Source organism: Ambystoma mexicanum, chromosome 3p (assembly GCF_040938575.1).
Source record: "Ambystoma mexicanum isolate Mex_15411 chromosome 3p, UKY_AmexF1_1, whole genome shotgun sequence".
NCBI lineage: Eukaryota > Metazoa > Chordata > Amphibia > Caudata > Ambystomatidae > Ambystoma > Ambystoma mexicanum.
Window position 1 is genome coordinate 589,436,679 of NC_090925.1, and position 25,631 is coordinate 589,462,309.

Here is a 25,631-nt window from a genome sequence, read left to right on the forward strand (position 1 = left end):
CAGTTCACCATGAAGAACGCAACATGCTCTGATAAATTCGATTTTCTTTTGACATATGTATAGGGTAGTGTAATTGCTCCAATGCTACTTTCAGTAGGGCGACAGGCATTACTGGTTTACCAGTGCTGTCTTGCCTCCACAACCCGTCAGAGGGGTTTAAGGAACACCCTCGATGCTTCCACACATTTTTCTCCTCCTGAGGTGCCTCCTCTTGGAGTTCCATTAGCTGAGTCTGTCCCATGTTGCTATAGGCCTCTGGTGTGGCTCGTGCTACCATCATACGCTCATGGGTACATGCCACCTCCACGTCCATGATTGGTTCATCCTTGGATGCCACGTGCTTGGCTTCCTTGTCCGCTTAATGATTTCCACGTGACACGAAATCTGTCCCTTTGGTGTGGGCGGCACATTTCACAACCGCTATGCCCACTGGGAGCTGTAGTGCTTTTATCAACCTGTCCAATAAAGCTGCATGTTGCACTGGCGTGCCGTCCGCTCGGAGGTAGCCCCTCCTTTTCCAGCGTGCTAAACCTGCGTGCACGGTAGATGTCACATAGGCAGAGTCGCTGTACACCATTACTTCCTGGTCTGCATGATTCTCAATGGTGAGTATCAGCGCCAATAGTTCTGCAGCTTGCGCAGAATCGTGAGATGGTATTCGTGCACTGATGAGTACCTGGAACTCTCCATTCGGTAGGTGTTTTATCACGGCCACGCCTGTGTTTCTTTGTCCATCTTCTTGGTCGCTTCTTGATGTGCCGTCAATAAACACAATCTCACCACCTGCCAGGACATTTTCCTTTACCCTGGGGATTTCATCATAGAATTCCTCCTAATTCGCGCAGTCATGTACGGGTTTTCCCTCTGTGACCGGCTCAGCTATGAACGTGGCTGGATTCACAATTTTACATCGCACTATCCTGATCGATAGGTTAGAGATAATCACTTCATATGTGGATGCTCTCTGAGATGTCATCGTGCACTTTGGCTTTGTTAGTATGGCGAATAGCGAGTGCTCGACGTACAATGTCATAGAGCACCCCATCACAATGGATGACGCCTTTTCAATGGCGAACGCGGCAGCAGCTAGATTTTGTTCGCATGGGAAGTGGCCCTTCATGACTGGGTCCAGACTCCCGCTGTAATATGCTAGGGGCTTGTACCCCAGTGAGGTTCGCTGCGCGAGCACTGCTGTCATAAAATTACCATCGGTATGTGAGAACAGGTAGAATTCCTCTGCATAATTAGGAATCCCGAGAACTGGGGCCTTACAAATCTCCCCCTTGAGTTCTGCAAACCCTTTTTCATTGCCTCAGTCCATTCAATTTTTTCCCTTGTCGCCTGGGCCTTCTTTAGGACCTGAAGCAATGGCGTGGTATACGAGCTGTAGTCGAAGACCCATGCTCTGACATAATTGCACAGGCCTAAGAAGCTTTGCATTTGTTTTATCGTGAGCGGTTTAGCCGTGTTCATGATAGCTTCAGCCCTTTCAGGGGTTACCTTTTTCCCTTCGTGTGAGATTAGCTGGCCTATGTACAGCACCTCTTGTTGACAGTATTGTAACTTCTCCTTGTCAACCTTATATCCTTTCTCAGCCAGTATAGTCAGTAGTTGGACAGAGTCACGCCTGCATTGTTCTTCAGTGGTGCTGCAGATCAGAATGTCATCTACATACTGCAAGACAACACTGTCTACTGCAATATTGCTTAGGTCCATTTGCAGGACTCTATTGAAGATAGGCGGAGACTCACAATACCCCTGTGGCAATCTCGTGCTTTTCAGACGCATTTGTCTGAAAGTAAACAACGTCAGGTCTTGTGAGTCATGGTGCAACGGGATTGAGAAAAACGCATTTTTCAAGTCAATCACCGTGAAATATTTTGCCTCAGTGGGATTGTTGCATAGAATTGTGGATGGATTAGGGACTAGACGGAACTCTGCTTCAACTGTCGTTTAATGCTCTTAAATCTTGGATTAAACGCCAAGACCCTCCCTTTGATTTCTTGACAGGGTAAATCACCGTATTGCAAGGTGATTCTGACGTCACTAGGATGCTCTGCTCCATCATGGCGGAAATTGTCTTTGCGATCCCTTCATCTGCCTCTCTGGACATAGGATATTGTCGTGCTCTTGGTAAAATTTCTCCTGGTTTCAGTTTAATTTTCACTTCACCTGCCCCCTTCAGGAGGCCTATGTCATAGGCCCTGTAGTCCATACCGCGACAGGGACTTGGGCCACGTCGTCATCAAAGTATTCTGGACGTATCAGCGCCAACATCATTCTCTGTTGCACCTCCCGTTTGATCATTTTGCCCCAGAATATGAGACTCACTTCCACACTTGTCTCCTCTAGGTCAGGGTGTTCTTCGAACAGATCGTCACGGTGACGTCAGTCACTCAATACCCTTCTTCAATGGCGATAATCGCACACCATGGTCTGTCTTCGTCGTCATATCCTTCGACCAATACCACTTTCCCTCGCACTGCGGCAGATTGTATCATTAAGGGAAATACTTGTCCCTCTTTTTCATGCATAGGTATTCTTGGTCTGAATAGAAACTCATCAGGTGTCGTCATAGTTCTATCTGCAAGGCCTGGCAATCCCGCCATGAGCACCCGTACGCCATATGCGAAGACTTCTGGCTCTAATGGTATAGCTCTCATGGCTGTACGTCCGGAGTATGCTCTGATCATTTCGCACACGTTCGAATAATGCATTCCTGGAGTGGAGCACACTATACCATTCTCGGTAAACGAGAGTGTCATATTCAACTTAGTTATTAAGTCCCGACCCAGGATATTTACTGGGGTCTGACGTGAATATAATAAGGGTACATGCATTTCGCGCTCTCCCAGAGAGATTGGGAGCGCGTCTGTAAAGGGAACTCTACTGTGAGCTCCCGTGAAACTCTGAGTATCTATGGCCTTGCCGGACAAGGAAAACTTGCCTTCTCGTATGCACGAGCGTGTCGCACCCTTGTCAACCAAGAAGGAATATTCTTTAGCCACTATGACGACATTCACCCTAGGTTCCCTATTAGGGTCTGGTGTCACTGATGGGATAGAACACATCAGTGTCCCCCGTGAGCTGTCCTGTTTCATATATAAGTTCGGCCCACTGTATACTTGCTGATTTCCCCCATTTGATTAATTTATTTATAGAGCGCTTTACACCAAGGCGCTGTACAATGGAACATCATAATACAGAGTAATAGCAACAAATAACAATGAGAGCAAAGATTACATCTTGAATCATTCAACAAAACAGTGCAAAGAGCAATTAACTGAAGGGGGGATGGGAAGTGGGAATAGGCGAGGGGAGTGGGGGGGTAGGAGATGGTTTGGATGAGGGAAAATGGAAGGGAGAGAGAGTGTAGTAGGAGAGGGGAGAGAAGAATTAGATGAAGGGAAAAAAGAGGGGGGAAGAAGAGAGGGCAGAGGGGGAGTTTTCAAGGTGGAGAATGGAGGAGGAGGGATTTAAGGGAAGTGCGAAATGAGGTGAAGGTCGTGGTAGAGTGGATTGAGAGAGGGAGCGAGTTCCAGTGCAGAGGAGCAAGGAGTTTGAAGGAGCGGAACTGGGAGGAAGCGCAGGGGGAAGGAGGTACAATGAGAAGTAAATGGTCAGCGGAACGAAGGGAACGAGAGGGGGAGTAGAAGGAGAGAAGGGAGGGGAGATAAGGAGGAGCAAGACCATGGAGGGATTTGATGACAAGGCAGAGAAAGTAAAATTTAAGCTGTAAGTGGAAAGGTAGCCAACCAAGGTGAGAGAGCGAGCAAGAGATGGAGTCAAGGGATGTAAGGAGACAAAGGATACGAACAGCAGAGTGGTATATGGATTTAAGAGGGGCAAGCTGAGATGCAGGAAGTCCGAAGATTAGAGAGGAGCAGTAGAAGAGGCGGGAAAAGATGAGGGAGGAGATTAGGAGTTTGGTGGCGTGGAATGTGAGGGAGGGACGGATTTTGCAAATATTGTAGAGGTGGTATCGGCAGGTGCGGGAGGTGAGTGAAATGTGTTGCGAGAAGGTGAGAGAGGAGTCAAAGAGAACGCCTAGATTGCGAGCATGAGGGGAGATAGGGAGATTGGAGGGAGGAAAGTGGATGAAAGGGGGAGGAGTAGGAGGGGGAAGAGTATTAGAGGGGAAGAAAAGGACTTTGGTTTTATCAGTGTTAAGAGAAAGCGGGAGGATATCCAGTTCTTGATAGCTGTGAGACAAGAGGAGAGTTTAAGGTGGAGGTCCGGTGTGAAGGCGGAGAAAGAGAGAAAGAGTTGAGTATCATCCGCATAGAAATGGTGGGAGATGCCAAACGAGGAGATAACAGGGGCAATGAGAGAAGAGGAAAGGACCAAGTACAGAGCCTTGAGGAACATCGTAAATAAGAGGGAACGAAGGAGAGGTCTGGCCTCCCCATGAAACAGCAAAGGAACGGGAGGAGAGGTAAGAGGATAGCCATTTTAGAACAGGGCCTTTAAACCCGAAGGAGGAAAGAGTGTGGAGCAGGAGTGGATGATCGACAGTGTCAAATGCTGCGGAGAGATCAAGGAGAATAAGGATAGAGGATTGCTTGGCATGTCGAGCAGAGAGGAGTGAGTTGAGGATAGAGGTGAGAGCAGTTTCAGTGGAATGTTTGGGACGGAAGCCAGATTGGAAGGGAGGAAGGAGAGAGGAAGTAGTGACAAAGGATGAGAGTTGAGAGTAGGCAAGGTGCTCAAGGAGCTTAGAGAGGAAAGGTAGAAGAGACATGGGTCTGTAGTTAGCAGTGAGAAGTGGATCAGCAGAGGGTTTCTTTAGAATAGGAATAATCGTTGCATGTTTGAAAGCAGAGGGAAAGGTTGATGAAGAGAGGCAGGAGTTGAAGAAAGTGGTAAGATACGGGATAAGAAGAGGGTAGATCTTGGGAATGAGAAGGGAGGGGAGAGGGTCAGAGGGGGCGGACGTGGGGGTGGGCTTTGGATAGAAGGGAGGAGACATCCGAAGGGGAAAAAGATGAAAAGACAGACATAATGGAAGAGGGAGGAGAGGAGAGGAGGAGAGGAGGAGAAGAGGAGTCAGAGAGGGAGTTAATGTTTTGCCAGAGTGTGAGGATTTTGGAGGAAAAGAAGTTGGCAAAGTCCGACGGAGAAAGTGTGGAATTGGATGAGGGATCAGGAGTAGGAGGAGAGGGAAGACGGGAGAGAGTTTGAAAAATCCGACGAGGATGGGAGGCTTGGGACTGGAGAAGGTTAGAGTAGTAGGAGGACTTGTCCGCTGCAAGACAGGAGTTGTAAAGTGCGTGGTAAGAGAAGTAAGAGGTTTGATAAGAGAAGTAAGAGGTTTGAGCCAGAGTGTCTCTAACCACCGGAGAAGGCGCCGCATAGAGCGGAGATGGGAAGTAAGCCAGGGTTGAGAAGGCTTCCGAGTAGGACGGAAGAGAGAAAGAGGGTAAAGTTGATCTAGGGCAGTGGAGATAGAAGATGAAAGGGAAGAAAGCATCGTCCGCAGAGAGTAAAGCAAAGTCTTGTGGAGATGGAAGAGAAGATGAGCAAGTGTCAGAAAAGAGGGTAGTGTCAAAGTCCGACGGTCACAACGTGAGTAGATTGGAGGGGAGGGATTAGTAGTTGTGGAGAGTGAGAGGAGAAAGGGAGAATGAGAGTAAGGCATGGTCTGAGAGATAGACATGAAGAGAAGAGAAGAGACAGGGGAAGGGGGATAGGATGAATTGAAGATGAGGTCAAGAGTGGAACCAGAGGAGTGAGTAGGGGATGAGGGAAGGGGGGGAGGAGGGGAGAAGATTGAGGGGGAGAAGGAAGATGGATATTAAAGTCGCCAAGTACAGTTAGAGGAGAGGGGGAGGGAGAAATAAGTGAGAGGAGGTGATCCAGGTCTTCATAGAAGGAAGAGAGAGGGCCAGGGGGACGATAGATGACAAGCAAGGAAATAGGGTGGGGAGAGGAGAAGGACTTGTAGAGGAATTCAAAGGTAGGGAAAGAGGGAAGAGTTGGAGAGGAAGAAGAGATGTATTTGGGGTGGAACAGGAGACCGCCTCCACCACGGCCAGAGGGGCGGGGGGAGTGGATGAAGGAGGAAGAAGAGGTCATCAAGGAAGCGGGGACAGAGGTGTTATGAGGGGGAATCCAGGTTTCAGTTGGGCAGAGGAAATGAAGGTTAAGGCGAAAGAATAAATCAAGGGTAGCTGTGGTTTTGTTACAGATGGATCTGGCGTTCCAGAGAGCAGTGTTCATGAGGGCAGAGTAGTTGGCAGTGGGGGGGTAAAGAAGGTTAGGGTGGTGAGAGAAGGAGGGAGGGTAACTGGAGGAGTGGGGGTGAGGATAGTGAAGAGGACTAGGCATAAGAAGGAAAGAGGAGAGTAGAAGGGAAAGGAGAAGTTGGAAGGGTGGAGGGAGGGGGGAGAGTGAGGTGGAAGGGAGTAATGGAAGATCGCATACCAAAGGACTTGGAGAAGTGCAAGTAGAGAAGGGTGGTAATTGTAGGAGTTAGGAATGTAGGTGGTAGAGACCAGTGTGATAGTTACAGAAAGGAGGAGGCAGTGGGCAATGTAGGACCAAGTGTGACAAGAGATGGCAGGTAGAAACAAGAGTCAGAGGGAGCAAGCACTCGGAATTCTAGTTGGAGGAGTCCAGGTACAGGATGGCGTCAAAGGTGGACTCGAGCCGGTGATGAGAGATAGCCAGAAGGAACCAAAAGAGTCAGAGGGAGTAGGTTCTCGAGACTGCGGTTGGAGGAGTACAGGTGCTTGAGGCAGGAAAATGAGGTGGCAATTTTGGACTGTTGCAAGTTGGTCACGGGTCCAGTGTTGAGAGATGACCGGTAGGAACCAATAGGGTCAGAGGAAATAGGCACTCGAAGCAGTGGTTGGAGGAGACCAGGTGTCTGAGGCAAGAAAGTGAGGTAGTAGTTTTGGGCTGCTGCCCCTGGGTGTGAGCAAAGGGGCTCAGGTTGGCTGGACTGCTGTAGGTGGCACCAGGGTAGAATGGAGGTAGCTACCACCACACAGGGACTGCAGGTTCACTAGTTATCAAGGTGGCCTAAAGTAGGAGGAAAAGCAAGGGAGAAGCAGCGTTCAGACCACAGCCAGTGCCGGGTGAACCGAGGACTGTAGGAGCAGAGTTGGAGCCAGAGAATGAGGCAGGCTGGATCCACACTTGCGTGAGGAAGATGGTGGGACTTGGGGCGCTGTGATCCCACCAGGAGTCGGAGAGCCAGTGGAGAGGTGGAATGGTCCGGTGCCGGTGTGGAGGCATATGGAGCCAACTCGCCCCCGTCGGGACACAGGAGGGGGAAAACCAAATGGAGGCTCTAAAGGGCTGCAGTAGAGGAGCAAGGATGCTGACACTTCAGGCTGCAGCAAACACAACAGGAAACCAGAAGCCTCAGTCCGGGGGGGAGCACAAAGGGAACAGGGCCCGCACTGGAGAAGGAGGAAAGTCGGACTCGCTCTCGGGTGGAGGGGGCGGCCCAACGTCAAGATGGCGGCACCTCAGACCGCAGCTTACCCGGAGCTAGCTCAGGGAGCCGAAGGAGGAGCGGAGCACCCTGGAGCTGTTGAGGGGACGCAAAGAGCCGCCCTGTTTCCACCCGGGCACAGGAAGGGCGAGAAGCAAGTGGAGGTCCCGGGGGTCCAGATGCTGGTTCCAAGTACGGCTGCAGGTTCGCCAGGACTCCGCGTGGTGAAGAAGGGAGCTGATGAGGAAGCAGAGCGCTTCGGAGCTGCAGAGGGGACACACAGGGCTGCCCCGTCTCCGCCCGGACACAGGAAGGGTGAGAGGAAAATGGAGGTTCCGGGAGGGCCCGATGCTGTCTCCACTAACGGCCATAGGCTCACCAGAACCCCGTGGGGTGAAGAAGGGGGCCGATGGAGGAGCGGAGCGCTCAGTAGCTGCTGAGGGGACACACAGAGCCGTCCCAATATTGCCCGGACACAGGAGGGCAGGAGCCAGATGGAGGTCTTGCGAGGTCTTGAAAGGATCCGAAGCTGGCACAACAGACGGCTACAGGCTCACCTGGACCCCGTGTAGCGCAGAGGGGGCTCCTGAGGCTGTGTGAAGTGCAGAGGTTCACGAGAGAAGGGGGCCGATGGAGGAGCGGAGCGCTCCGGAGCTGCTGAGGGGACACACAGAGCCGCCCCGAACCGCCCGGACATAGGAAGGGCGGGAGCCAGATGAAGGTCCTGAGAGGTCTTGAAGGGATCCGAAGCTGGCACAACGGACGGCTACAGGCTCACCCGGACCCCGTGTAGCGTAGAAGGGGCTCCTTCTACGCCCAGACACAGGAAGGGCGGGCGCCAGATGAAGGTCCTGAGAGGTCTTGAAAGGATCCGAAGCTGGCACAACGGACGGCTGCAGGCTCACCTGGACCCCGTCTAGCGTAGAAGGGGCTCTGGGGGCAGTGTGGAGTGCGGAGGACTCGAGAGGTAGTGATGCTGTCTCAATCGGACCCCGTGTGATGAAGAGGGTGCTCCGGACCCTGTGTGGTGACGAGGGGGCTCTGGGGGCGTACGTGTGGAGTTTGGAGGACTCGAGAGGACCTGATGCTGGCTCCACGGGCGGTTGCAGACACACCCGGACCCCGTATTATGGAGAAGGGGCTCCGGGGGCAGTGTGGGGTGTGAGGAGTCCAGTATGGAGGTCCCAATTTGGAGGTTCCAGGAGTTGCAGCTGGTGCCGGGCGTGTAGGGCAGGATAAAAGGGCATTTCCAGGGTTGGTTCCCCCTCCGGAGCATGTGCCCTGCGACATTTGTGGTGGTGCCTGCTGGGATTGTCCTTGCGGTATGTTCCCCATGTGTGAGGGTTGAACCACTTGCTGCACACCTTGCTGCGAGCCTGACAACTCCTGCTGCACTGTGTGATTTTGGGCACTGCCCTGGTGTGGGACAGCAGGCTGATTCACCATACCTGTTCCCATTCCTTTGCCGTTTTGCCACATGCCTTGGCTGCTGCACATGCGTGCCACATGTCCTGTTATTCCACGTAGCCAACACACCGGCGGTGGTCGGGCCATCTGTCCATCCGGCGTGGCCGGATTGCCCATCTGCACATTTTGAAATCCACCTTGATTACCTTGAAACCCACCCTTATTACTCTGCCATCCTCTTCCTCCGAAACCCCTTCCCCTCGGGTAAAATCCTGCGCTACCCTGATTATTCGGCGATGGGTTAGTCGCTTGCTGTGTGCGCAGTTCAGCTGGGCTTGTCAGCATGGCTCCCTCAAGAGCATACTTTGAGAGTTTCTTTTGCACCAGCTTTGCCTCCTCACCCTTACGAGTTGCCTCTTTTTTACGGTTTTTCTCTTGTAACAATCTGCAGTAGTACGCAATTGTCAACTGTATTTCAGCCCATGGTTTAGCTTCTATTCCTACCAATTTCTTGAGCTGTTTTTGCACTGGCTCAGGCAACCCTTGGCATATTATATGGTAGAATACAGGGATAGATTTCGTCCAAGACTCATGCGTTTCGAGCACCCACGCTTCTTAAAAATTCTGGATGTAAATCAACGGATCCTCTGACTTTCATTTTCTGAGTCATTATAGCCCCCATATCAGAGTGTCTGGATATAGCGTTCGCAGTGCTTTCCACACTGCTGCTCTACAATTATTAAATGGCGCTCTGTCATGGGAGGTGTTAATTAGGGTTACCCTAGGGTAGGGTAACCTGCCCGTTTCGATACATAGTCTGCTCTTTCACCAAGTATGGCAATTAGGAGGCCCTTAATGTCCCCTGTTGCTAAGGTGACACCCCCCGTCATTTTTTCTAACTCATGTATCCATTTCCCAGCAGCTCCCGATGTTGGCATTGGAAGCTTATTTTTCAGGGTCTCTCAATCCATGTGTGGCCATGGAATATATTGTGGTCTTGCTCCCCCTTTTTCTAGCAGCAGGAATTGGAATGCACAGTCTTCCTTTTCTTTCCCCATAGCTCTCCTGTCTACCGCTGGGGTGGCATTCCCACCTTGCCGTCTCCCTGGCAATGCCCTTAATCTGTCTGCATAGGCAGGTACTGACGCCCCCCTCTGACCGTGGGGTGTTACTTCATGTCGGCCGGGCTGCGCGGCAGACTTCGGTGTCCTACTTGCAGACTCGCTAGCATCTGACCATCGTACCCTCGGTCCCCTGGGAGCCGTTTTTCGCACCGTCTCACTTCCACATGTGCCTCATCCTCCGTTTCCTCAGCGGAGTCAGATTCTGAATACTCCCAGTTTACACAACTCCTTGCATCTTTATTCGTTCTGCCCAATCTCCAGTCTTTCTAGGGACAGTCCCCTGTTCCCACTACTTGGAGTGACCTCCTCATACAGTTGAGTGCTCTTCAAGTGCTCATCTTCTCTTCCCCCATGGGATATCTGCTCTAGCCCCATCTCATCGTATATTTTATCAATCGTTTCCCCGATGCTTCTGGTGTCGAAGTCATCTTCAATATTTGTCCCACTTATACCTTGCGCCGAGTCGTTTATTTATTTATTTATTTAATATTTGTAGTGCGCCGGTAGCTCGCGAGCCTCGGGGCGCAGAGATAGGAACACGATAGACAGACTGACAGTGAGACGGACATATGAAGACGGGACGGAAAATACAAGGAATACTCCGGCTGAGGTTTGAACATGTGGAGTATTATTTGAAGATGTGGGTTTTTAGAGATTTGCGGAAACGGATGTAGTTAGGCTCTAATCTTAGGTGGTCCGGGAGATTGTTCCAAAGGTTGGCAGCAAGGGTTGGAAAGGCTCTGCCTAGGCCACTTTTAAGTTTATGTGGGGCTATAGCAATTTTGCCGAGTAGGGATGATCTCAGAGTTCTGTTTGGGACGTATGAACTGATCCTCGTTTTTAGGTATGTTGGTGCTTTTCCGTGAATGCATTTATGGACGATAGTTAGGGTCTTAAAGTGCACCCTATCTTCAATTTTAAGCCAGTGTAGCTCCCTTCTGGAGTTGCTGATATGCTCTGTCCTAGATTTAAGTTTGACGGTTCTTACTGCGTTGTTCTGTATAACTTGGTAGCTTTGTAGGCACCGTTTGGAGTCCCCCAGAAGTAGGGCATTGCCATAGTCGAGTCGTGACAAGATGGTGGCTCTAGCTATGGTCGCGCAATTATCTTCTGATATGAAGGGTCTGATGGCATTTATTAGACGGAGGTGGTAGGCACAGTTTTTCTTAACGTATAGTGCTTGGGCCTCTGCCCCTAAGGATGCTTCAAGCAGCATACCGAGGGTTTTGACCTTGCCTAATACCGGAATGGGTGTGTCTTTGATCTGAAAGGATGCGTAGGATGTGGGTAGCTTAGCTCGGGCGTGTAATGAGCCAAAAATCATGAGCTCCGTTTTTTTCCCATTAAGGCACATCCAGTTGGAGTCCATCCATTGCTCTACATAACTATAAATCATGTTGAGTTGCTCACTGTCCTTTTGATAATCGCCACTTAGTTCAAATATCAGCTGCGTATCATCAGCGTAGTTAGTGAAGTAGGTGTTAATATGGTCAAGAACTAGGCATAAGTACCTCAGGTAGATGTTAAACAGCAGTGTAAGAATTCTTTGCACATGCAGGAAAGAATTCTTCTATGTCTTCCCATTCTACAACAGGATTGGGTTTTTTAACTTCCTGCTCCAAACATTCTAGATCTTGTGCCCTCTGTCTGCGCTTACGTTCTGCTTCCTCATCTATTCCCTTGCGCTTCCTCGCTTCTTTTCTAGCCTTATCTACTTCCCTCATTCTTCGTTTCTACGTTCCTTTGCCCTTTTAATTTCCTCATCTTCTCTTCTCTTCACTCTTTTCTCGCGTACCCTTTGCTCTTCTTCCAACCTTTACTTATTCTGTTTGTACTGGTCATAGGCTACCTCTCTACCGATAGTCACATCATACTTGCAAGAGCATTGATTACCTCTTGACTACTGTAATGCCCTCTATGCAGGCGCCAGCAAATTCATCATAAACTCCAAACACTACAAAATAACGCTCTCAGAACAGCACTCAGCATCCCAAGGAGAGAACACTTCTCAGAGACCAGAAGAAAATAAAAACTGGCTATCCATTAAAGACGGGATTCATTTCAAAATCATCTCCATGACACACAAATGCCTCAACTATGCTGCTCCGCAGTACCTAATAGAAAAGATCATCAGAAAAACGTCATCACAGCGGCCAACTCCCACTGCATCATAGCACCCACTTTCAACCTGAAGAAGGCAGGCAGCAACAGCTTCCCAGCGCAGGCCGCCAGACTCTGAAGCGCCCTCCCCATCCATCTGCGATCTGATCAGACCTTCCAAAGTTTCAGAGCAAAAACCAAACAATGGTTAACCTTGCATAACATCTAACCGCCCCACCTCCCTTCTTCCACCACTCACGGTCACCATACCGTCCCACTGTAATGTACTATTTATTCTCTCTCCACAGTTATGCATCCTGCTCTCATGTCCATTTTGCAAGCATCTGTTGATATTTTTCATGTTACTATCACTGTCTTTGACATTGTAGTGCCGCATCTGGCGACTATTATCTCTGTATGTATTTTACTGTTGCTGTTTTCGTTATTGCAGTACCGCCTCTGGCGACTCTAGCTTCTGTATGTATGTGTAACATTTATACTTTGTATAATGCGCCCAGATACCCATGGCTACGGTACGCTATATAAATAAAACAAACAAAATAAACAAACTTTGCTAGCCTCCTTAGACTATGTCTTCAAACCTTGCTGTCTCAGGGATTCTGATAGAGTACTTCAGGATGTTCCTTTCAGTGCTAGATGCTTTGTAAACTCAGATAGCCAATGCGTATCTATCTTTAATCCTGTAGTGAAGTGGCACCTCAGTGGTCTTTTTCATGTATATCCTCCAATTAACTTAAGGCACCAGGTCCCAAATGCAGAAGGTATATGTCGCATGCCATTCTAGCTGATGGTGATGTCTCATATCAGGTTAGTGTTTTGTATGTGGTCTTTCTGGTTATGATAACTTCAGTTAGGTGCGTTAGTGAAATTCAGGCCTTGTCTGCGGAATACATTTTTTTTTTTTTAAACATTTTTCTACTGGGACAAGGTGGTGCTTGCGCCCTATCCGTCCTTTTTACCTAAAGTCTTATCAGATTTCTATATTAACCAGTAAATAACTCTAGTGGTTCCCATCTTCTGTAGCAGAGCGGTTCCTCACTGTTTAGCCGTTGGAAAAACACTAAAGTTCTACCTGGATAAAACAAAGGAGTTTAGGAATTCTTCTAGACTCTGTAACCTTTGGGAACTGCATAAAGAGCTTGTAGACGTCCAAGACCAATGTTTCGTTATGGGTTTTCTCGTGCATCCTGGAAAGCTATTCAGTTCAAAACATGCCTAAGAGGCTTCACACTCACCTTGTGCGGGTCAAAACACCTTTGGTCGCCTATCAAATGCATGTCTGATGGGACTCATTTGCCAGAGCAGCAACTTGGTCTGGGCTTGAGGGCTGACGCTCAGTTCGTGCAAGCATTGCTTCAGCATCTCTTCAACTAAGCTGGAAATGGGACGTCCATGCATATGTAAATAAGTACTTGAGGCTCCCATAAGTATGTAGGAAAGGGGGACCGGAAGTAGAAAGTAAAAGTTAGTCACTGAAGCAAGTACTTGTCTCATAATCCACAGTGCCATTTCCTCCATACGCCTGCCACATTCCCCACTAAATAAAATACGCTTGCATATCAGTCATAAGCGACCTCGCCAGTTGGATTGCAGCGGGTGGGTCATGGTGAGTCGGCATCAAGATGTAAAAAAATAGAAAAATGTTATGACGCTACAGAAAGCACTCTTGTTCTCTCCTGTAGGATGGAATACCCCATCAGTATGGAGGAAAGGGAAATCTCGAAAAGGAGTACAGTTGTCACCATTTTGAGTAACATATTCCTTTTTCTGACGTCACAGATGAAATTTGTAGTGGAACATTTGAATTGTCAATTAAGTTTCTCTTATCAATAATTTATTTAAATAGGAATGTCACCATGTTTCTTTTAATCTTTCACTTTCAAGCATGAGGACTCTGAAGGGTGTCCACCAACGGGTATTGCATCCAAGCCATCTGAAACCAGCTTCAGTATCTACGAAATGAACAGGTTCTGATTTTCTTTACTTTATTTCAGCAAAAGACCACAAAAGCATAGAATCGTAAAACAAAACTTTCAATGCAAATATTATCACATGCATTTAAACCAAATCAACTTGATAACTGTAAATAGGAAATGTATAAAGTGCTTCTGCTTCTCCGTGTTGGCAACTAGTTATCATATTCAATCAGGTAGTCAGTAATACAGTTACAATGCATAAATAACCGCTAAAAATGATCATACGAGTCAACTAAAGCTCCGCATAAAATGCGATCATTTTTCCATGGATATCTTAAAACTAACATAGTCACTAATTGAAAGAACCAACCAATGCAAAAAAGTGTTTTCAGCCTTAATAAATATATGCACACATGCAGTGGTGGACATATGCTTTCAGTACCCTTCTCTTGTCATTTCTTCCTGCATGTCCATGCCCTATATAAACTACAAAACTTACGTGTTTCTACATGCCATAAAGGCAACCAAAGTATTTTGGATGTTTGAATCGGTACATTTGGGTTTCAAATAGACATTTCTCAAATTAACATTCATGGGGCATAATAACATAAAGTGCTTCTTTGTTTTTCTCTGATTTGTACAATAAAAACATTTTTCAAATTCGTGCCCCATTGGTAACTGTGTGTCTAAAAGTAAGCTACCACATCTAAACTTAAAAAATAAAGAGCGAGCAAATTAGATTTTATTAAATCTAGGCAGTGTCCATATCCTAGGGACGTATTGTGTATTTATGTGCTTTATAATCCCATTACTATCTAAGTAAGGGAGAACGTAGACTCGATCACTTCTTCCAACTGATCCATAGAGCGCGGCTTGACGTGATAGGTTTTTGTTTTTATAGTTGGCCTCAATGCTGGATTTCCAGGGTGTCTTGCAAATCTGGCAACCGCCGCACTGTATCTACACAAGGTAAAATTCTACTAAACAAGATGCTGTGCCCAACTTCTTGGATCCATTAACCTTATTTCAAGGTAATCGAACAATTTCACTTGTTCAATGGATGAACCATCGATTTGGAGACTTCATTTTTTTATTGATTTTCCTAATAATGTTCAATGTCACTGTGAAAATATGAATGCTCTAAAACGAACGTGGCCAGAGTTACAAGAATGCAGATTTACAGCAGGTTTAGTTTTGCTTCAGTTAAAATTGTGTTGCAAACAAACAGTTACATGCATTTTCCTTGCAAGGAACTTTTATCAAATGGCATGTAGGTTTTTCCTTTCTTGACTGTATGCACAGTTATTGCTATCCAGGTTATCTAGTAGAACTATTTTGCCAGTCAGAATGTAGTTAATTACTTTTTCTCTTATTGTTCTTTGAATAACAGGGCTTATTCCTTAATCATTTAGGTTTCCAGCCGCTTCCTTGAATGGAGATATTTATGGAGACATTATTGGGTTCCTGTTTTAAAGCATACGATTTAGGAGTTGTCCTTAGCCATGAATCTGGTCCCATCAGCCCACAGCTAGCTCTTATCCAGACTAGCCACGGCAGTCAACGTCTCTACTGGCAAATTAGCCTCCAGTCAGCCCAGGCTTTTAGACTTACCTAAAGACAACATATTGTGATCCAATCATTGCATTGTTGACTCAAGTCAAAGTATTGAATTGGAGACCTGAGAAACCTAGAATTAGGGTGCATTTCTTAAGGGAAAGTCACTCAAGTGTCATGATACAATACAAGAAAACATAATAGGAAACAGTACACTCGGCGCTCATATCACAAGAATCTTTTATGATTCACACATCACATTAGGAATTATCTCCCCTGTTCTTTCGAGGAGGACAGTTGGTGAGTCCCTAATTCCCCTCGTTAATCAATACTGTCACGCCACCCCCATTCCTGCAAGCTAATGGGTAGAGAAAAGAAGGAAAGAGGGTGGCTCGGAGAGTGGGTTGCAGTGATCTCAGTATTATTCAGATAAGATAAAGGCCCCCCTCTGCGATCCTGATCATTATGTTGTAGTGTGATCTTTGTTCTGAGGTAAGAAATGTGTCATGGTAGTGTAGCAAGATACGTTCTAAACTGTTGCCTATGCCCTTGGGTTGGCTGCGTTCCGTTAGCATGAGACTGCACTGCATTTCACTCATTTCGCGCTCGGTCATAGACCGAAGCCATGCTTCTTGCTTCAGGGTAGGGCCTCTATACCATGTCTTTGCTATTAGTTGTCTCACTGCTATCAAGGACATGCACAGGAACTTGCCGATTTTCACATCTCATTTCAAATGAGCATAACAACCATGTATGTGGCGTGGTCAGGATGACCAATTTTGTAATGTTAACAGTTTGAGTCACTTGGCACCAGATGTCAGCTATAGGTGAGCATTGCTATGCCAGGTGTAAGAATTGCACCTCAGGGGCCTGACCTCTATTGCACAGTTAGGACACATTGGGAAGATACAAGTGGAATATATTCAGGGTATGATGCATCTGTTACAGGTATTTGTGTATGTTTGTACTTTTCACATAGAGATTATTTGATAAAAATCGGGTATCTGCCCACTCCTCCACTGTAAGGGTGCTGTTGAGTGTGTTTTCCCATCCAAGACGAGCTCTGTCCGGGTGCCACTGTTTGTGTGCTTTCAGTAACTTTTTTAAAATGAATTTTTATTGTTTTTTTAACCAACACATCACACCAATGTTACACTTATATCAATTTAACATTTACGTTCAACCTTCCCCCCAACTTCCCTCCTCCCCATACACCCTGTCTGCGTCTCCTACTATTGTACATTAGGTCCACAGTTTCACCATGTGCCCGCGCTGTTTGCCTTCTCATGCAGCTACTTTCTCTGGTATCGGGCTGAACAACGATATGGTCAAGGCTATCCGCTGCTGAATGTCTGTGCTCATGTGCAACTTTTGTGTACATAGTGCATTTTCCCATACTCCCGTTTCTGCCGCCACCCATTTATTCCGATCCTACCACATAGGTCCCTTGGTATCTTTACAACCCATGGCTATGCATCGCTTGGCCAGCACGTACATTAAATCTTTAAGTTTGTTCAGTGGTTTGTTCTTTGAGCTCCTTTTGTATCTGCCTAGTATGCATGCCTCTGGGGCTTGTATTTCTAGATTAACTCCACCTTGGGCGACCTTGTGAACTAGCTGTTCCCAGGAGCCCTCTATCACCCGACATCCCCAAAACATATGTGTCATACCACTCCCCATCTCCATGCATTTGGGACATTCTTGTGCTCTTGCGCCTTTGAATTTAGAGATTCTCTCTGGCGTAAGGTAAGTTGGTGATATAGAATTGTATCAATTGTAATCGGACATTCCTGGAGACCTATTGTGGTATTAAGCTATGGCCCCCCATTCTTTATCTTCAAACCCTTTGCCCAGTTGCGCTTCCCATTTTCCTCTGGACTTCAACTCGTCTCTCGAGGTGCTCACGAGTAACACTTCATAAATTCTAGAAATGTCATGCCCACCCTCCGCGACGCTAAGTAGATTCTCTACGTCTTCGCACCCCATCTCCTCACCAGCGACGCAAGGCCACCTCCTCGTAATCACTTCCAGCACCGCCCCATGTAGTAGAAATTGCCCCACGGGTATGCCCGGAGTCTCCTGTAGTTCAGCAAACGTCAGTAGCCCTTTTTCATTACGCAGATCCCCCAATGTGACCACCCTGCTTGGTTCCCACCTGGTCTGCACCATCGTGCTGCCCCACCTCTCGCCCACCATGGTCGCCTAAATAGGGATCTGTGGGGAAACAGGGTCTTCCAGGCCCATCATCCCACAGGTCCTCTTCCAGATCTGGACCCCCAACCTCGCCAAATAGAAGTGACCCTTCACCACTTTGCCAGGAGTCCAAAGTAGATCCCTGAGGTACATATGTTTGACTGCTGGTTGAAGGAGTATAGTTTCTGTCGTGACCTCATCTGCCATCCATCTTCCCACATGCCGCAATTGACATTCCAGGAAGTGTAATTCAAAGTTTGGTAGTTTAAATCCCCCACTTTCATAGGGCCTCTGTAGCACATTTAACCCAACTCTGTGTCGCCCTCCCTGCCATAGGAACCGCCTACACAGTCCTTCAAGGTCTCGAAAGAGCTGCCTCGGGATGTTGTATGGGACGTTGCTGAAGCTATGCATAAGCCTGGGTAGCGCTACCACTTTGAGGAGCGCAATTAGCCCCGCCACGGACAACGGCAGTTTGCCCTAAAATTCCATCAACTTTTTCCAATCCCTCTCCAGCTCTCACCATGTTGAGTGTATGTTCTATCTTGGGGTCATGATGTATATTCACCCCGAGATATTTGAAGGAATCGGCGCACCACGGCAGGAGCAGAACTGGCAGATCCTTCTTTGCAACCACCGCCATCGCTGCCAGAGGGAAGATGCATGACTTGCTTTTGTTTATTTGAATATCTGTGAACGCGCTGAACCCATCAAGCACCTCTAGCACATAGGGCAGGATGTTCTCTAGGTCTTTTAGAAATAGAAGCATATCGTCAGCATACATAGACACAATATGTGGCACTCCATCAATCTCAATGCCAGCCTCCCTGTATTCCTGTCTCAAATAAGCAACTACTGGTTCCGCGGCAATGATGTACAACATTGGAGACAGGGGACAACCCTGCCTTGTCCCTTTATGCAACTACCACTTGTCCAAATACATCTTCCCTGTTCAGACCTTGGCCATCGGAGCTGTATATATTATTCTAACCCATCTCATGTTGGCTGGCCGAATCCCAATCTTTACCATAGTGGCATATAGCCAGTTCCAACGGACTGAGTCAAAGGCCTTAGTGGCGTCCAATGACGCTACTGCACACCGTTCTGCTTTGTCTCTGGTGCTATGGATAACGTGATGCAATCTACGCAGGTTTTCAGAGATATTTCAACCCGGTACATATCCCGTCTGGTCATGATGGACCAGCGAGGGGATCACCTTTCTGAGTCTATTCGCTAGCAATGCTGTGAGTATCTTACTATCTTGGTTCAGCATGGACAGTGGTCTGTATGACCTGCAGTCCGTGCTTTCTTTCCATGTTTCAAGAGTGGGATTATCACGGCCTCTCTCATGGTGCCTGGGATCATACCCTTTTTGTACGCTGCATTAAACACCTTTACTTGGAGTGTCCTCCTATGCCTTGTAGAAATCCCCTGTTAGCCCGTTAGACCCTGGGGCCTTCCCGGTATGGAGCGTTCTGATGGTAGCCAGGACCTCATCAGGGGTCACTTCCCCCTCAAGTAGCTCCGCCTGTTGCATTTCCAGTCTAGGTAGTTTTATCGTGTCTAGCACATCCTCTATATCGTTTTCTGCCGCCAACAAAGAGTCGGCATAGAGCGTTTGGTAGTTGTCCGAGAAGATTGCGTTGATGCCTGCTAACGTATTCACAGCAGTGTGGTCACTGTCGAGGATAGAACATATTGGGGTCATGGGGACTTCCTGTTTATACAGCCAAGTTAGCAACCGCCCTGGTTTATCACTTTGCGCATGACTCCTCTCCAGGTGTTGTGCATAGTTGAGCTTCCCCAACCTTTCCCACTGTAATAAACAAGCCTGTCTTAGTTCGATCTCGCTCTGTGTTCTGGGTCTGTCCTTGCTTCCGACTGAGGACACGCAGTTCCTCTTCTATGCTCGTGAGGGTATTCACAATGGACTTCTGGGCGCCTCCTCAGGCCGCCACCATATCTCCCCTAATAACTACTTTGTACGCCTCTCACACTGTGCCAATTTCCTTCACACTCCCCTTGTTAGTCTCTATGAAGTCCAGTGTGCCTTTCTTTATTTGTTCGCAAAATACTATGTCTAGCAGTGCCTCACTTCTCAGTCTCCATGTGGGTATGGGTGGTCTGGCAGCAGACACCGTCTAGGTTGCTACAAGTGAGGCGTGGTCTGACAGGACCTTCGCCCAGGAACATATAGTCTGTTCTGGTGTGAGCTTTGTGTGGGGCTGAGTAATATGAATATTCCCTGCTATCTGCATGTTGCTCCCTCCACAAATCTTTCAGCTGGAAGTGCCGCAACAATGAGGAGAGCACCTTGGCAGGCAGGGACTGTCTTTTGTGTCTGTTGTCCAACCAATCCTTAGTGGGGTCCAAGGTGCAATTAAATTCCCCCCAAATCCCCCCACAGCAGTAGACCATCACTATAAGGGCCTAATCCTGTGTACAGAGATCGGGAAAAAACGGTGGCATCATGATTAGGCGCATAAGTGTTTATTATACAGACCCTGCAATGCTCTACTATACCCTGTATTAATACCATCCTGCCCTCATCAGTTTTGGTTGTAAGGACTCTAAAGGGAGTGGCCGGACTTATCCAAATTTAAAACTCCTCTTGGGTAGGTGGAGTATGTGGAACCAACAAGTATCTCTCCCCATGCTTTTTCCAGGTTCTGTTGTTTTTGCGCATTCAGGTGGGTTTCTTGTAGTGCTATCCCCACTCTATTCCTCTTAATATATAGGCTGATTCTACGGCGTTTAACATAACCGTTCAGCCCCCTGACATTCCATGTCACAATCTTAACCGTACGAGCCATTGCATCTGAAAACCCAACATGTCATGTGGGCAGCGTAGCTGGCAATGCATCCGTGTATTAGACGCGGTTCAGGGCGTGTCATGACCCCTCCCTCCTCCCCCTTTCTCTGCAACCCCCCAAACTCTCCCCACCCCCAACTGCAACCCAACCACACACCAAACTTGTCCAGCAGAGCAACCCCTGCTAGGACTTCCCCGTTTCCGCTCCATTTGACCCTGTCCCCCAACTAGTCTCCTGGTGCCCTACAGGCAGGCAAAATAAGATGCCTGAAACTACTTCTCTGGGGAGTGGCGGACCGCTGTCGGCGCCCCACTACTAGGAGTCTGTCTCCCCTTAGAACCCCTGTATTCCTTTTCGGATCCCACAGCCCTATGTTAATAATGTAGCCTTATCCCATATACAGCTCTAGCCTGCCTCCGCCTTGCAACCACACCGCCCCGGTGTTGAACTCTTAATAGCAGTTCCAGTGGCGGTCCCGGCATACATCAGTCCTTCTGATTCTGTTCCTCCAAGTGCTGTATCTGTGCAGTGTCCATCCATTCTTGGGCCTCCGCTGCTGACTCGAAGAAGAGGGTCTTGTTGTTATAGAACACTTTGTTTTGCTGGGTATATCGGCATGTACTTCAGCCTCGCTTTCCTCAGTCTTGCTTTCACAGTGATGAATTGTGCACGTCTCTTTTGAACTTGAAAGTTATAATCCGGGTAAACCGTGATCTTCGCGGAGTCTCTTTGTATCGTCCGTCCCCGTTTTGGAGAAGGCCATAATTTTTTCCCTTTCCTTGTAGTTCAACACTTTAGCTATCATTGGTCTGGGCGGTGCCCCCTGTGGGGGCCGTCTAATGAGGGATCGATGGGCTCGTTCGATGGTGAACCCCTGCGTGAGGCCCTGTGCTCCGACGTCCTGAATCAGTACATTTTCAACATTTTGAAAACTATACAACATACAACTATTTGTATATTACTCCTGCGCGCCCGACCTTCCACCTTTTCAGCTCCATCTTCTAGTAAATTCACCCTCTGCATGAGGACGTCCATTTCTTTCGTTGTTTGTGCTCTCACCTCAGTGTTTTCACGGACCTGTGCCTCTAATTTATCAGTTCTTTCTGCCAAGGCACAGACATCTTGACGCAATAGTCCCAAGTCAATAGCCACTGCATCTATCTTATTCTCCAGAGTTGCTTGGAGCGTTCCTATAGCTTCCAGGATCTGTTTATTCCCTTGTTCTACCATGCTGCCAGGCGTCGAGGTTTGGTCTTTCCTTCTCTCCTCGTCAACTGCATCTGGTCTATGTGCTGCCCTTGATGCGTAGGTCTCCAGTGTGGTCCACTTGACCTTGGCCTTGCCACCTTTAGTAGCCATTTCGCCCATTGTCGCCTCCTGGCCTACAAGTGGATGTAGCATTGTGGGTCGTAGCTTGTGCGTTCTGGGATGCGTGGTCTATACGTGCCCCGCTGAGCTATGTGCAGCGTCCTTATGCGGGTTTCTCTCGCCTCCTCCCTCTGTGTTGTAGCGTTCTCAGCACCGTGGGTGCTTCCCTTCTGTGCACCTGGCTTAGGGCGCTCAGTATATGCCCACCAGAATCCTACATCCAGGATCTCTGCAATGAGATTTTGGTCCTTTGTTGCCTCTAACCCATGCGGCTGACTGCCTACTCATGGGGGTGCCTCGCTGTGACCCAGTGCCGAGCGTGCATCCTCTCAGGGGCTGATCTTGGCCCAATGTGGCGTTATGGGGATCCACGCGTGGCCACTAGTGCCCACAATCCCCAGCGTCAACCTGGTAGCAACTGTCACCTTTTGGTCTTCAGCGGTGTCCACTGGGCATGTGCACATCCAGATAGATGCAGGCTGTGTATTTCTCTTCCACCACCCATGTGCCAAGGTGTATGTGTCCCAACTGTGATTATGTACCTGGCTACTAGTCTGGGGCTCCTCTGTGGTCTGGGCTGGCCACACAAGTGCTTGAGGATGGGTCTCCCAGCCCCGGCACGTGAATGTTGTCGAAGTGCTGAAGGTGTTTGAGCCACCTCGTACCCTCCTACCCGTTATGGCGGTGCAGCGCACTTCAGGTCCGATGTCCTCCCCTGAAGGCCGTCTTAGTTGCTGCTGCGCGTTCCCCAGCTTTGGGAACGACTGACTGTGAGCTCCTTGGTGCCCCACTGGCCGGTGACTTCTGTGGCCACCCTGCAGGGTGTTATGAACGGAGGGGGGATGGGCGCTACTGTATTGAGATGCTTTGAGTTTTTCCAGGACTCCCACTACCCCTAGTTCCTTAATGCTGTCTTCAGCCCATTCCTCCTCGCTTGTGTCACTGTCCCGCACCAGTGTGTCCTCTACGGGCTCCCTAGCACCCCACGGTTTGGTGGATCTCGGCCGCCTGCTGGGTTGCTGTGGTCGGAGTGGGGGGGAGCCCGCTATTATATCAGCATGATGTAAGTCTTCCTAGGCCCCCTCCACCCCTCGGCTCCTTACTGCCATCTCCAAGGTCAGCCTGCTCCTCTTTGTGCTTGTTATGGCCCTGCGCTAGTCTCTGCTTTGCAGATGCCTGGCTCTGGAGGTTACTCGAGCGTCTACCTGTTATCCAGATCGCTGCAGATATTCTGGGCCGTTTCGCACTCGAACGTGCCCGGTTCACACAGGTCCACACTCTCGTGTGGCGGTCCAGGATCTATGTCCTCTGGGGGTGCTGCGCTGCGTGCCCTCACGGTCCTTGTTGTGGTGGAGCCTGTTAACGTGTCTTGTGTGTGCGGGCGCTCCCGTCTTCTGCGTCTTTCAGGCTAATTTGTCTCCCGCTTTTCAGTTTCCTTCCACTCAGAGCCTGTCTCTCAATGCAGGGTGCTACGGCCACCTCTGGCTGGGCATGTCGTCGCCTCTTTCTCCGCCACGCAGCTTCTTCGTTCAGCACCGCTTTGTCCCTGTGGCTCCGGCCGACATCTTGGTCTTCTCGGCTCCAAGTTCACTCAGTAGTTCTCGCAGAGTTCGGTCATTCTGGGGCAATCTAATTCAACGCAGCGACGCGCTGTAACTTCTCATTGCCTTACTGGGAGTGCAAATGTTCTTAAACGTTGCTGGCAGCTGTTTTTACCGGATAAATGTACGGATCTGCAGGAGCTTACGAAGAGCACGTCCTACTTACATGGCCTCTAGCCCCGCCCCCCGCTTTCAGTAACTTATGGATCATTGACAATTTTTTTTATAAGGTGGTGGATTCACTATATAATGTGCTATGGGAGAGATTGGAAGTTCACTAAGAGTGCATTCGATGCTATTTAGCAATAATTATCTCAGTCTGTAATATAGTAGTTGTTATGGCATTAACTGTACCCCTGTCTTTCAGTTGCTCCTATGTCAACATAGTCCCCTCAGTATACAGGTCTCTTAGCGTGCTGATGCTTTGATTCCCAGAATGTAACAAATATTTTTTCAATCCTTTAGACAATTCTGCTGGAAAAGAAAAGCAAACATTGGAGACAGTATAATAAGTCAACCACGTTAGTATGGCGATTTTATTCCCAAGCATTGCACGTTGTGCACTCTGTTAGAATCTCCATCCTGCTGGGTTTGTAGCTTCCCCATAGCATGGCAGAGTGAGACAGTGGGTGTGCTGACCCCTTTTCAAGTCCGACGTGTGGGTATTCATGGGTATCTTCGTACCACCATGTAGCATATTGTGCCTGAGCTGCTAAGTAGTACATATACAAATCTGGAGCATCTAGCGCCCCCCAGGGCGTATGCTTTGTTGAGGGTGTCATATGCTATTTTTTTTTAATTCACCCAAATCAATTTTACCATCATGCTCTTTGTTCTATCCCAGTATTTCCTCCGGTGAGTGACTGGTACCTTATTGAATATATAGACAAGTTTTGGAACACCACCATCTTGGACATTGAGAGCAAAGATGTACCCATTGGTCTATCTTAGAACCTAGGCTTTCCAGCGTTTTCACATAGATATCCTGGTATAACATATCAACATCTGTAGAGACTGTGATCCCTAGATATCGAATAGAACGCTGGCACTACCTGAAGGTGGAGACATAATCACCCTTTCAAGTGCTCGATGTTAAGGGTAGTAGTTACGACTTCTCTCAATTGATATTAAGTCCTGAGAGTGCACCAAACCTTTGAATATCTACTATTGGTTGTAGCTTAACCTCTGACTGTTTAATATATAACATGTCTGTGTACAACAATATAATATTAATTGAGGAGTACATCTTAATCCCTCGTTGTTTATGAAACTCTTTGATTTAACAGGCAATGGGCTCTATCAGCAGCGCAAATATCAATGGCGACAAAGGGCAGCCTTGTCTCGTACCCTTAGAGGGGGATACTATTTTCGATCGCACCCTGTTCGTTACCACTGTTGCTTTGGGGTACGTGTGTGTACGAGTTCAACCCATTCCAAGTAGTTTCTGCCCAAGCCCGATCTCCTCAATACTTCAAACAGAAAAGACCAGTTGAATGCCTTATGCGCATTTAGTGTTGCCACTTCTGCAGGGACTCCTTCGTCTTTGCTATTGATCAAGGCAAAGCGTCTTCTCAGATTATTTTGTGTCGATCGGCCCCGGCATAAAGCCGGCCTGGTCACTGATGACCAACATCAGCATGGAAGGCAGGAGGCAATTAGCCAGGATTTTTGGCATGATTTGTTGTCAGTGTTTTTAGAGATAAGGGCTTATAGGGGAGCATTTGTGAGGAGGTTTGTCTGGTTTAAACAGGATCGTGATCATGGCTTTGCGTGTGGTTGCCGGTAGTCTTTCCTTTTCCAGTGAGTAATTATACATTTGCCAGAGATGCAAGGTAATTTCTGATGCTAATTCTTTGTAGAATTCTGCAGATAATCTTTTGCAGCCTGACGATTTGTTATTGGGCAACAATGGGATCACCTGTTTCAACTCTTCCATCATTACATGCGAGTTTAGTTGCAGCCCTTTCTATTCATCCAGCCATCCCAGCGCTATCTGGTCTAGGAAATCACACATGCTTGACATGGTCCCTGTTAGCCTAGATGTATATAGAGCAGTGTACTAAGAAGTGAACTCTGTGTTTATGCTAGTATTA

At 48.1% G+C, this 25,631-nt stretch overlaps 1 protein-coding gene across 10 annotated transcripts in view; it reads left to right on the forward strand.

Moving 5' to 3' along the window:
• PKIG (cAMP-dependent protein kinase inhibitor gamma) overlaps positions 1 to 25,631 on the forward strand; it is a 1,186,538-nt gene that overhangs the window by 882,365 nt on the left and 278,542 nt on the right. For 4 of the 10 annotated variants that reach the window (XM_069651336.1, XM_069651340.1, XM_069651339.1 and 1 more), the window contains one exon: positions 13,978 to 14,060. The exons of the other annotated variants lie outside the window; for them this stretch is intronic. The gene's annotated coding sequence lies outside the window, so the exon portion shown is untranslated. The remainder of the gene's footprint in view (positions 1 to 13,977; positions 14,061 to 25,631) is intronic. 10 annotated transcript variants of the gene reach the window in all.